At 47.2% G+C, this 11,944-nt stretch overlaps 1 protein-coding gene across 1 annotated transcript in view; it reads right to left on the bottom strand.

Annotated features, from left to right (window-relative positions):
* The window catches only part of LOC111982485 (fatty acyl-CoA reductase 1), an 89,155-nt gene that overhangs the window by 23,524 nt on the left and 53,687 nt on the right, over positions 1–11,944 (bottom strand).

The following is an 11,944-nucleotide window of genomic DNA, read 5'->3' as shown; positions in this document are numbered from 1 at the left end:
TGTCAAGCCATTGATTTAGCCAGGTCCATATGTAAGGACACTATATGCATAGATGTCTGTAACAATTCTGTCCACATGGATGTTTGGCTGTAGGCTATTTCTCTGCACAACTGCTACTGTGTAAAGCCATGGCAGCTTTTACTAACAATAGCACCGTGTAGTATTTGCAAGCCTCAGTATTAACAATATGGGCCATGTTGCCCTATGTAATTGATGAATCGCTCTAGTATTTAAACACAGATTGAGCGGGTGTCAATATTTGCATTTTCCCACAATGCCTAGTAGCAGCGGTGTCTCATGGGAGACCACACGCTGCAGTACCAGACACCAGTGGTGTGTGTGTGTGGTGTGTGTGTGTAACATGTTCCCTGTTGCTGTGACTCAGATGAGGCAGGGCGTGCACCCTACGGAACACGACACAGGAAATGAAACACCACCTCATCACCAAGGAGGAAGATAATATCACTCCTTATCCTCCAAGCAAAAACCATTATAAACAAATTGTAGGTTTAGTCTTGAATGATAGGAACTGTGTTTTAGGGCTGAATATAAGAAACAACAAACAGAAGGGAAGATAAAGTCTCTTATGACAGACGAGACATAAATCAAGTAGCTGGCCAGTGTGCACCTCAGATTTGGCTTTGGGTGTCGAGAATTAATGAAGTGCATAAGAAAATTGTACTGGACATTTCAGATTGCTAGTGATTAGATTAGCATGTGTGAGTTATGAAATTGTGTGTGTGTGTGTGTGTGGTGTGTGTGTGTGTGTGTGTGTGTGTGTGTGTGTGTGTGTGTGTGTGTGTGTGTGTGTGTGTGTGTGTGTGTGTGTGTGTGTGTGTGTTGTGTGTGTGTGTGTGTGTGTGTGTGTTGTGTGTGTGTGTGTGTGTTGTGTTTGTGTTGGTTGTGTGTGTGGCAGTTCCGGCTGCCTGGTAAGCAGACCACTCTAAGTGAAGAGCAGGACAGATGTTGAGTAATGCTCCAACAGTTGTTCATATCCATGTTCCTCTCTCCATCTCCATCCTCCCTACATCTATCTCTCTTTCTATCTCTGTCTCTTTTCTGGCTCTCTAATGAGTCCATGTCGACTGCACTTTTCCTCACATCGTGACGAACTCTGATAAACTCTGTTGACCCCTTCACCCTGGTGGAAAGAGTCCCTGAGGTCACATTGTTTGTCGTCCCCGTTCTGCTTTCTACTCCAGCTCAACCCAGCTCCTACTGCTTCAGAGGAGCTCGGTGTGCCACACATTTTTGTGTCAGAGCTGGCCGTGAATCTCTAGGCATCTGTTGGTGTGTAGCCCCTTGAAGTGGGCCAAAACTGGCACGAACACCACCAACCTGGGTAACACAGTGCTCCGAGGAAGTTTGTACCCAGTCAGCAAAAACAGAAATCAAGCAGAGACCAGCCTTTTCCAGTTCTGCAACCAGCTGCCTTGAAGAGGTATTGGGTCTATAAAGCATGAAACCTAGGTGGCATAGGGTGCACAGACCCTTTCATAGTGGCTTGGAGTAGACTCGCTTTAAGGTATGTGGCACGCTTAGTGGAGAGAGCAGACAGAGAGAGATGATCAGTTTCACTCCAGTCTGTAGCCGCTATTCCCTTCACTCTTAACAGAGTGGTCCAGCCATACAGAAAAACACTGCTGCTGATCTACAAAACACTACTACTACACATCTGTATAGTACCACACTACTACTAACATATGTATACGTACCAACTACTATACACTGTACAATCATGTATAGTACCACTACTACTACACTGTACATCATGTATAGTACCAAATACTACTACACTGTACTCATGTATAGTACACTACTTACACTGTACATATGTATAAGTCCAACACTATACTACACATATGTTAGTACTCAAAACTACTACTACATCATGTATAGTACAACATACTACTACCTGTACATCATGTATAGTACAACTACACTACATCAATTCCACATACTCATGTATAGCAAACTACTAGTACTGATAGATACCAACACTACTACTGACACATCATGTATATGTACAACACTACTACTACACTCATGATAGTACACACTACTACTACCACACATCATGTATAGTACAACACTTATACTACGTACATCATGTATAGACACACTATATACACACATGTAATACCAACCTACTATCACAATATGATTTAACCACTATAACCATTAGTACACCTCTATAATTGTATAGTACAACACTACTACTACATGCATACTATGTACATACTATGCTGTAACGTGTAGTACCAACATACTACGTCACTGTACATCACGCGTATAGTACCAACCATATACACCTGTACATCATGTATAGTACAACACTACTACTACACTGAACATAGTTACAACATTACATGAATGTATAGTACCAACATACTACTCACTGTACATCATGTTATACCAACACTATACACTGTACATATGTTAGTACACACTATATACACTGTACATTGTATGTACCACACTACTACTACACTGTACATCATGGTTATAGTACCACACAGACTACTACACTGTACATCATGTATAGTACAACATCTACTACTACATCTGACTTCATGTAATAGTACCAACACTCTACTACACTGTACATCATGATAAGTACAAACACTACTACTACACTGTACATCATGTATAGTACCAACATACTACATAACTGTACATCATGTCATAGTACCAACACTATACTGACACTGTACATCACGTATATACCAACACTACTACTTCACTGTACATCATGTAATACCAACATACTACTACACTGTACATCATGTATATACCAACACTACACTACACTGTACATCATGTATAGTACTAACACTACTAACCTATCAGAATTAATGTAACCTGTCAGCTTGTAGTAAAAAAGCATCATTCAAGACAGAGAGAGGGTGAGGGAAAGAGGAAGAGAGTGAGAGAGTGAGGGGAGAGAATGAGAGTGGAAGGAGAGGAGGGAGAGGAAGAGAGATGAGGAGAGAGAGAGGGAGGAGAGGAAGAGAGAGGAGGGAGAGATGAAGGAGAGAGGAAGAGAGAAGGGAGGGAGAGAGGAAGGGAGAGGAGGAGAGGGAGGGAGAGGAGAGAGAGGAAGAGAAGAGGAGAGAGAGGAAGGAGAAGGAGGAGAGAGGGAAGAGAGAGGCAGCGAGAGGGAGGCGAGAGGAAGAGAGAGGGAGAGAGAGAAGAAAGGGGAGGGGAAGAATTAGTGAGTGCATTAAGGTCAGAGGGGTAAGTGAGGTCAGAGATTGTGGGCCTGTGCATTTGCTTTGTTCAGAGATGAGGGAGAAGGGCATTGTGGTATGGGTGTTCTTTTTGTGAGGACTGAGGCAGTCTCCCAGTGCACTACCACTGATCTCCCTCTGGACAAAGCGTCTCTGTCTCTGTCTCTGTCTCTGTCATCGCTCTCCATCCTCACTCTCACTCTCACTCTCACTTACTCTCTGTGTGTCTGTGTGTGTGCATGAGTTTCAATGTGTGTGAGAGAACAGAGTGTGGATGTTGCCCGCATCTTCCCACAGTAACAGTGCAGCATGGCCGGCGAGACAGAGGAGCTAATCTCTCTTAGAGCCTCAGACACAGAGCCAAGAGGATGTGTTACTCGCTGGGATACTGGGCTAGAAACAGCATCATCAACAGGGGTTATCTATTCACACAGAGTTTCTATTAGATATTGTTATTACTGACTGACTTATGTGGCTGCCAGCCTGCTGCCTCTCTGCCCTCGTGCCACATGCCACCAGCCCCAGATGAGGAGCGGCATAAAATGATGGGACGTGCAAAAGCTGCGCTAGCCTCTCTCTGTCAAACTCCCTGTCTCTGGCGCGGTCTCTGGGTGGAACCTGTGTGTAATGGTATAACCCTTGTCGGTGAGTTACTCTCTGATCATGCAACCTGCTCCAGATGAGTCTATATGTGAAGAAATGCCTAGGCGGTCGTAAATCAGTCTCCTCCCCTGGCGTAACCCGCTCTCCTCCCGCCTTCGCTTTGGGTCTAAACTCCAGACTCTCTCTCCGCTTGACGCTGGGTCGTAAATCATCAGACTCTCCTCCGCTTGGCCTTCGGCCGTCGAATATAATCTCAGCTCTTCCTCCCGCTTGGCCTTGGGTCGTAAATCTCAGACTCTCTCCGTCTGGGCCTTGGGTCGAAATTTCCAGCTCTCCTACCCTGGCCTTGGGGTCTAAAATCTCCAGACCTTTCGGCTGGGCCTTTGCCTTGGGTCGTAATCTCCCAGTACTCTCCTCTACCTTGGCGCTGTGAAAGGTCGTAAATCTCCAGACTCTCTCCCGCTTGGCAGTTGGAAGAGTCGTAAATTCAGACTCTCCTCACCGCTGGCGCTAGGGGTCTATATCCGCGAACTCTCTCACCTTTCCCTTGGTCTTAGATCTCAGCTTCACCGCTGGTTTGTCGTAAATCTCCTCAGACTCTCTCGCGCCTATGGCTGGCTCGTAAATCTCCGAGCTACCTCTTGCCCGCTAAGGGCCCTATGGGTCGTAAATCTACCAGACTCTCCTCCGGCCTTGGCCTTGAGGGCGTATCACCCAGCGACTCTCTCCGTGGTCTCTGGAGATGTACATTCTCGCTCTATCCACGCTTGCCTTATGTTGCGTACAGATCTCCAGAATCTCTGCTCCAAACGTGCTTGGGTCGTAAATCCTCCAGAACTCTCCTCCGCCTTGGCCTTGGGGTCGTAATCCAGCTTCCCTCCGGGCGAAGATTCTCACTCTCCTCTACCGCATTGGCCTGGGTCGTACAACTCTCAGACTTCTACCTCCCGCTTGGCTTGGGACTCGTAAAATCTCCAGAACTGCTCCTCCACAGAGAATCAGTACATCCTTTGGTATGGGTCGTAAATCCTCAGTCTCCACCTCCGTTGCGCTTGGGTCGTAAACATACATCAGACGTCTCCCTCCCACTTCCAACCAAGCCCCTGGCCGTCATTGGACCTTTCCCACAGTCCGCTTTAGATCTCACCTATCAGAGATAATATAACTCAGACCACTATGAGAAGCTCTATACCATGTGGATTGAATTCTTCCCAAAGGTCTATTACAGTGTATTCAGACCGACCCGAACCCCTGACTGTTCCGCTCGGTGGTATTTAACGCCACTTGGATAGGTAGTCTCCTCTCTTATCTCCTGAAACATTGATCATTCGTGGCTAAGCAGCGGAACTAAAAGTGATTATGGCCTTAACGGTTTCTCCCCTTATTCAGTACTGTACTGCAATCGTTTCCCTGCCTCCAGCACATTTCCAAGCTTAGTTGTTTACTACAGAGAACCATCACTTCTCACTCCCCTCTTATATAGTATGAGTCGTGTCTATCAGTTTTAAATTCTCAATGTTCAAAGTTTACCCGAATCCACGACAGAAACAACACTATGCCGCTCCGTTCCTTTCAGCTAGCCAACCTGCCATGGTAAACGTCTATTGACCATCCCTGTAAATCTATCCTATATCATGTCACAAGCGCCCTTAAGATGTCATAGGCAAAGGAGAAAATAGAGAGAGAGTAGAGAACAGCTGTCCTGTGAGCCAAAAGATATCGGCAGGAAAGCAAAGTAGCTAGAGCGGAGATAAGAGAGGGGAAGGGAATAAAGTTACAATTGTGAATGACAGAAAGGAAGAGTAGAGTGGTTTTGGTGTTGCTGTTGTCCCTAGGGAGGCTTGGTCATACAGGCAGCATATTGCGATTGTTTGCTCTGATGGTGGGCTGTGGTTGGATTGTGATGGGGAGTGGAGCTGACTGGGTGTCCTCTATGCCGGTGAGCCACAACTTCACAGGCGTGAAATAGAATCATGACTGAAGACTGGTGCAGCTCTGAGTGATGCAGATGGCATCTGTCTGCTTCATAATTACAGGGGTCCCGGTGGCTGGAAAGCAATGGTACAGCTCAAGGATTGGCAGCATAAATGCACAGGGGTAAGACACACATGAACATAGACACATGTAGTAGCAACAGCCACCGCGGGCACACCCAGCCCCGCGCGCACGCAACACCCGCGGCTACGCACAGCCACCCAACACACACAAGCCCACACACACCGCCACACACACACACACAGCCACACACACACAACAGCCACACCACCAAACACACACACACACACACACACCAAAACCACACACACACACACCACACACCAACCCACACACACACACACAACAAAGGAGGCTGTCACACTACACATCAAGTAGGAGCCGGTGGTAAGATTAAACACAGGACCACCAAAGATATCCTGGCTTTCCCCCCCTGTCGAACAGCTGTTTCGTTTTTCAGCAGGCTGGGTGGGATGGATGTGGGTAATTGGTTGCTTTGTGGGTTGGCCCTTCAGCTGATCCAAAGCGGAAATCTCAGTAGCTAGAAATCCCGATAAGTCTAGCAGTAAAAGGTGAGCACTATAATATAGGGTGTAGTTGTTTTAAAGAATGTATATGGATTTAATCCATTTCCATGTGTCTGTGTGTCGTTATTCTCTCTGTTTAAGTCTTTATATTCTCTGTGGTTGGCTCTTGGGGAGGAAACATGGAGTGGACTGCCAGGAACGAGTCCTCTGGGAGGAGTGAAGCTCTCTGGACGTCATCCAGTTTCCCGTACATAACACGGCTCCTAAAGACCGGAGGAATTCTTAGCGGTGCAGACAGGATGGGTCAAAGCAACAGGAGGCGAAGACAGAGATTGCTGATCATCCAGTCAGCTGGAGCTATCTGACGCTGTGCTCAATCATACAAGAGGATAATTAAACAGGACAGTACAGTCTTACTTTACTGTGACAGACATCACTTTCGATTTGCGCTCGCCAGTTTGGCATACGGATGGCATGGCATTCACTCTGAGACAGTGACTCATGGCGAGCCTGAATTCCATTATCCTCTAGAAAAACCAAATGGAACTCAGGATAACTTTCTTTTGTTTTATTTTGCTTTTTTTTTACCCTTTTCTCCCCAATTTTCGTGGGATCCAATTGTTAGTAATTATATTTGTCTCATCGCTACAATCCGTAGGGTCGGGAGAGAGAAGGGTCGAAAAGCCATGCGTCTTCCGAAACACAACCCAACAAGCTGCACTGCTTCTTAACACAGTGCTTCCAACCAGAAGCCAGCCGCACATGTGTCAGAGGAAACACGTGCGCCTGGCCCCTTGGTTAGCGCGCACTTGCGCCGCCCGCAAGGACTCGCGTGGTTGCGCGATGAAGCAAGGATTATTCCTACGCCAAACCTCCTACGGCCTAATTGTGCGTCGCCCACGGACTCAGGTCGCGGCCGGCCTGCGACAGAGCTGGGCGGGACCGCAGAGTCTCTGGTGGCGCAGTAGCGCTGCAGTGCTAGACACTGCGCACCCGGAGGCCTCTAAGGACTATTTCTAATGAGAGATAGGAAATATGTGATCGTGAGACTACACGACAGGGACGGCCTAACACCATGCTTTACTGATCAAGCAAACTTACTGCTCAGGCTAATGCATTTCTTTTCGTGGTCGTACGTTGTAACCCTTAGAGTCGGGAAGGTGACAGAGGGATGTGGAGAGGGCTGTGGTCTCTGAGGGCGTTAGCTTGTGGCCCCGGCGGCCGGCCTGGTCAGAGGGGTGTTCGCCTCCGGGTCCACAAGTAACGCTCCTCAGAGGGACACAGGCTCTCACATCCGAACTCGGGTGAGCGCTTATGTCATCAATCCATGCGAATAGAGGAAACCAAGCTGAAGCACCACCTCCAACGGGCACAGAACACACCCGCATCATGGCAGAAAAACACAAACACTTCAACCAAAACATACAGAGGTGCTTCACACAAATGGAATGTTCCTGTAAGGAGAATCACCATCTACAGGCAGTCCACACCTCTTCAACATGAATACTTATTCTTAAAGGAAACTTATGGTGTTGATTCAGCCTGGTGACGATGTGTGTTTCATCAGTTTCCATTCACAGTTTATCAAAGGGAGGAACACAGGGATTTGGGTAATTCTTGATGAACGATATCTCGGGTTATAGAGAAAGCTTATTATCCTGACTCAAAACTGGAGCTCTCAGAACTTGACTCTTTGAGATGAAATGGAGCCTTTTTCTATCCAGGCAGTCAATAGCATGCAAACACACACACCCACCGCGAAACACAAAACAAACCCCACACAAGGGGCTAAGTCATTACACATGAACAAGTCACTCTGACCCTCAAGCATACATACTTTCATATTTCACAGCGACACTCTCTCTCTTTCTTCGCTGTTTAGCTCATCCATCGAACCAAGTCCAGACTGAGAGCAGTGGTGACGCAATGGCTGTGGTGGCTGAAGAGATGTACTCAGGGCTTGTCTTATCTGCTCTCCAGGTATTCATGTAGCATCTGTTGAGTTGGAGAGGTTGTGATTTTGGTGTCACCAAGCACCGTTCTAGCATGCTCACTTTTTGACCTCAACATGCGGGTACACAAAGAGAAGGTCATCAATCATGAGTAAAGACCATCACATTGGATCAGCTTAAATGCCTTTGTTCTAATACGCCACAACTATTAGATTGGAAGGCAAGGCGGCTTGGCAGATCTTTATCCCTATGGGGACAAAGTGTGGGGTTTTTGCTTGGTCCATTAAGGATAAGAGCCACACTGATGCATCGTGCTAATGCCCAATGTCTGCCCTACCCTGATGGCTTCCCGGGCACTGTGGCAATGTGCTAATTTGTTTCACAACCAAGTTTCTTTTTGTGGCCTAATTATACGAAACATTCTCTCTCTTCTCTCTGAAGGGAGTCGTGGGTGTGTGGTGGGCCTATGCCGTCGGCTGCCTTCTGCCTCGTGCACAATGTCCAACCAGCCTCAGATGAGGAGCGCATGAAATGATGGCACCGTGCCAGTTGGCAGCCAGGCTCTCTCTGTAAACTCCCTGTCTCTGGGCGGGACTGTGTGTAAGGTATAGCTGGGTGTGTGAGTCTCTCTGAACTGTTAGATCCACATTTACAGAGCTTACAGGGCCTTGTAATATACCTTTATGTATTTGAAAGTAATGTCACGCAGTAAACAACACATCATACCTATAGGGTGCAGTCATTGAGCTGGTTATAACACCAGGCAGATGGGAGCAGAGTGCTAGCAAGACCCGTTTTACCCATAACCCCAACAGTTATGCCCTGCTGTGTTTAAAGGTGATTAACATCAGTGGAGTGGCAATTTATCAATGCAGGGAGACGTTAAAGGCTTTAGAGTAGGGCAGGAACAAGTGGAAACACAAGCCGCTGTTAGGGAAGAAAGCAATCAGGCCTGAATACTAAGTTGCAAAAAGAGGAAATGTATGCAATGTGTTCGTGGGGGACCCATGCATATCCACGAGCAACGCACACGATGTGCGCACACACACAAACACATTTCTTCCGCAGTAGCCCTAATGAGGCTTGGGAGTTGGAGAGGGCTTCCTCTTCTGTGGGTGACTCTTGAAAACTCATACTAGAGCAGTACATGCAGTGTGTTAGACTAGCTTGTAACAAGCAGTCAATAAGTGTTACTGGATGTCCCAGAGGTAACTTGGTCCACAACAGCCTGCCCATCCATCCCAGGCTCCATAATTCAAGATGCAATACAGAGAAGATGTAAAGTAAGCATGTCACCATGGTTTTCGCCAGAGCACTGAACAAAGGAATCCACAAAGCATGACATTTTCTAAATCATTATGGAGTACGTGGTTGTAGCTTAATCTAAACGGAGGTTTTGTTTCCACTGGACAACATGTAATCGTCCCAAGCTCCATGTTTGCTAGGATATAGAGAGCCGCTGGGGATGTCAATTCTGAGATTGATTCAGTGGAGGCATGAGTTGAGGCTATTCAGTTATAGAGTGCCTGAATACTATTGTCATCGTAAGGTTTCTGTAAAAGTGTGTTAAATATCTAGGTGGAAGTAGGTGCTAATATGGAATCTTAATATGGCTGAATGCAAGCTTGTAAGCTTTGTGGTTTTACTTGCTGGCACATGCCTTCTCATTTACAACTCAGTTTTTCATCATATCATAGAAATGATTCAAATGTGTAAATGGCCACGTAAATGGCAGGTGCACCTTAAAGGAGCCAGTGGATTATTAAGTCATCATTGGGCCGCTTTCCTCCTCTAGTTTTTCCGATCCATCACTCTCACTCTCACTCTCACTCTCACTCTCACTCTCACTCTCTGTGTGTCTGTGTGTGTGCATGAGTTTCAATGTGTGTGAGAGAACAGAGTGTGGATGTGTGCCCGCATCTTCCCACAGTAACAGTGCAGCATGGCCGTCAGGGCTGAGACAGAGGAGCTAATCTCTCTGTAGCCTCAGACACAGAGCCAAGAGGGATGTGTTACTGCTGGGATGACTGGGCTAGAACACAGCATCCATTCAACAGGGGTTATCTATTCAACAGAGTTATCTATTAGATATCTGTTATACTGACTGACTATGTAGGGCTGCCAGCCTCGCTGCCTCTCTGCCCCTCGTGCCACATGCCAACCAGCCCCAGATGAGGAGCGGCATAAAATGACTGGCACCGTGCAAAGCTGGCAGCCTAGGCCTCTCTCTGTCAAACTCCCTGTCTCTGGGCGGGTCTCTGGGTGGAACCTGTGTGTAATGGTATAACCCTGTGTCGGTGAGTACTCTCTGATCATGCCAACCTGCTCCAGATGAGTCTATATGTGAAGAAATGCCTAGGGGTCGTAAATCTCAGACTCTCCTCCCGCTTCGCCTTGGGGTCGTAAATCTCCAGACTCTCCTCCCGCTTGGCCTTGGGGTCGTAAATCTCCAGACTCTCCTCCCGCTTGGCCTTGGGGTCGTAAATCTCAGACTCTCCTCCCGCTTGGCCTTGGGGTCGTAAATCTCAGACTCTCCTCCCGCTTGGCCTTGGGGTCGTAAATCTCAGACTCTCCTCCCACTTCAACAGTGGCGTTTGTGGACTTTCACAGTGTTAGATTCTAATTTTCAGAGTAAATAACTCAGACACTAGAGAAGCTTAACCAAGTTGAATTCTTCCCAAAGGGTCATTACAGCTGTATTCAGACACCGACATGACCTTCCCCCTGGTGGTATTCATACGCCACTTTGGATGGAGTCTCCTCCTTATCTCTAAACATTGCATCATTCGTGCTAAGCAGGGAACTAAGTGATATGAGCCTTCAACGGTTTCTCCCCTTATCAGTACTGTCACATGCAATCGTTTTCCCTGCACTCAGCACATTCCAAGCTTAGTTGTCTTACTACAGAGAACCATTCACTTCTCACTCCTTTATATAGTATGAGTCTGATCTATCATGTCTTTAATATCTCAATGTTCAAAGTTTACCCCGAATCCAACGACAGAAACCCAACACTAATGGTCCCTTCCTTTCAGCTAGCAACCCAAGCTGCCATGTTAAAACAGCTTCACTGACCATCCTGTAAATATAGCCAATCATTCACAGCCCCTTTAGAGATGTCAGGCAAAGAGAAAGAGAGAGAGAGAGAGAGACAGCTGTCCCCTGGAGCAAAGATATGGCAGGGAAAGAGAAAGTAGCTAGAGCGAGATCAAGAGAGGGAAGGGAATACAAGTTACAATGTGAATGACAGAAAGGAAGGATGTAGAGTGTTTTGTGTGTGCTGTTGTCCCTAGGGAGGCTTGTATACAGCAGCATATTGCGATTGTATTGCTCCTGCATGGTGGGCTGTGGTTGGATGTGATGGGGAGTGGAGCTGACTGGGTGTCTCTATGCCGGGTGAGCCACAACTTCACAGGCGTGAAATAGAATCATGACATAGAAGACTGGCTGCAGCTCTGGAGTGATGCAGACTGGGCACCTGTCCTGCTTCATATACAGGGTCCCCGGTGGCTGAAGCAATGTACAGCTCAGGATTGGCACATAAATGCACACGGGGTAAGACACACAAATGAACATAGACACATGTAAGTACGCACAGCCACCCGCGCGCACACACAGCCACCCGCGCGCACGCACA

Source organism: Salvelinus sp. IW2-2015, linkage group LG3 (assembly GCF_002910315.2).
Source record: "Salvelinus sp. IW2-2015 linkage group LG3, ASM291031v2, whole genome shotgun sequence".
Classification (NCBI taxonomy): domain Eukaryota; kingdom Metazoa; phylum Chordata; class Actinopteri; order Salmoniformes; family Salmonidae; genus Salvelinus; species Salvelinus sp. IW2-2015.
This window is presented reverse-complemented; position numbering and strand designations above follow the sequence as displayed.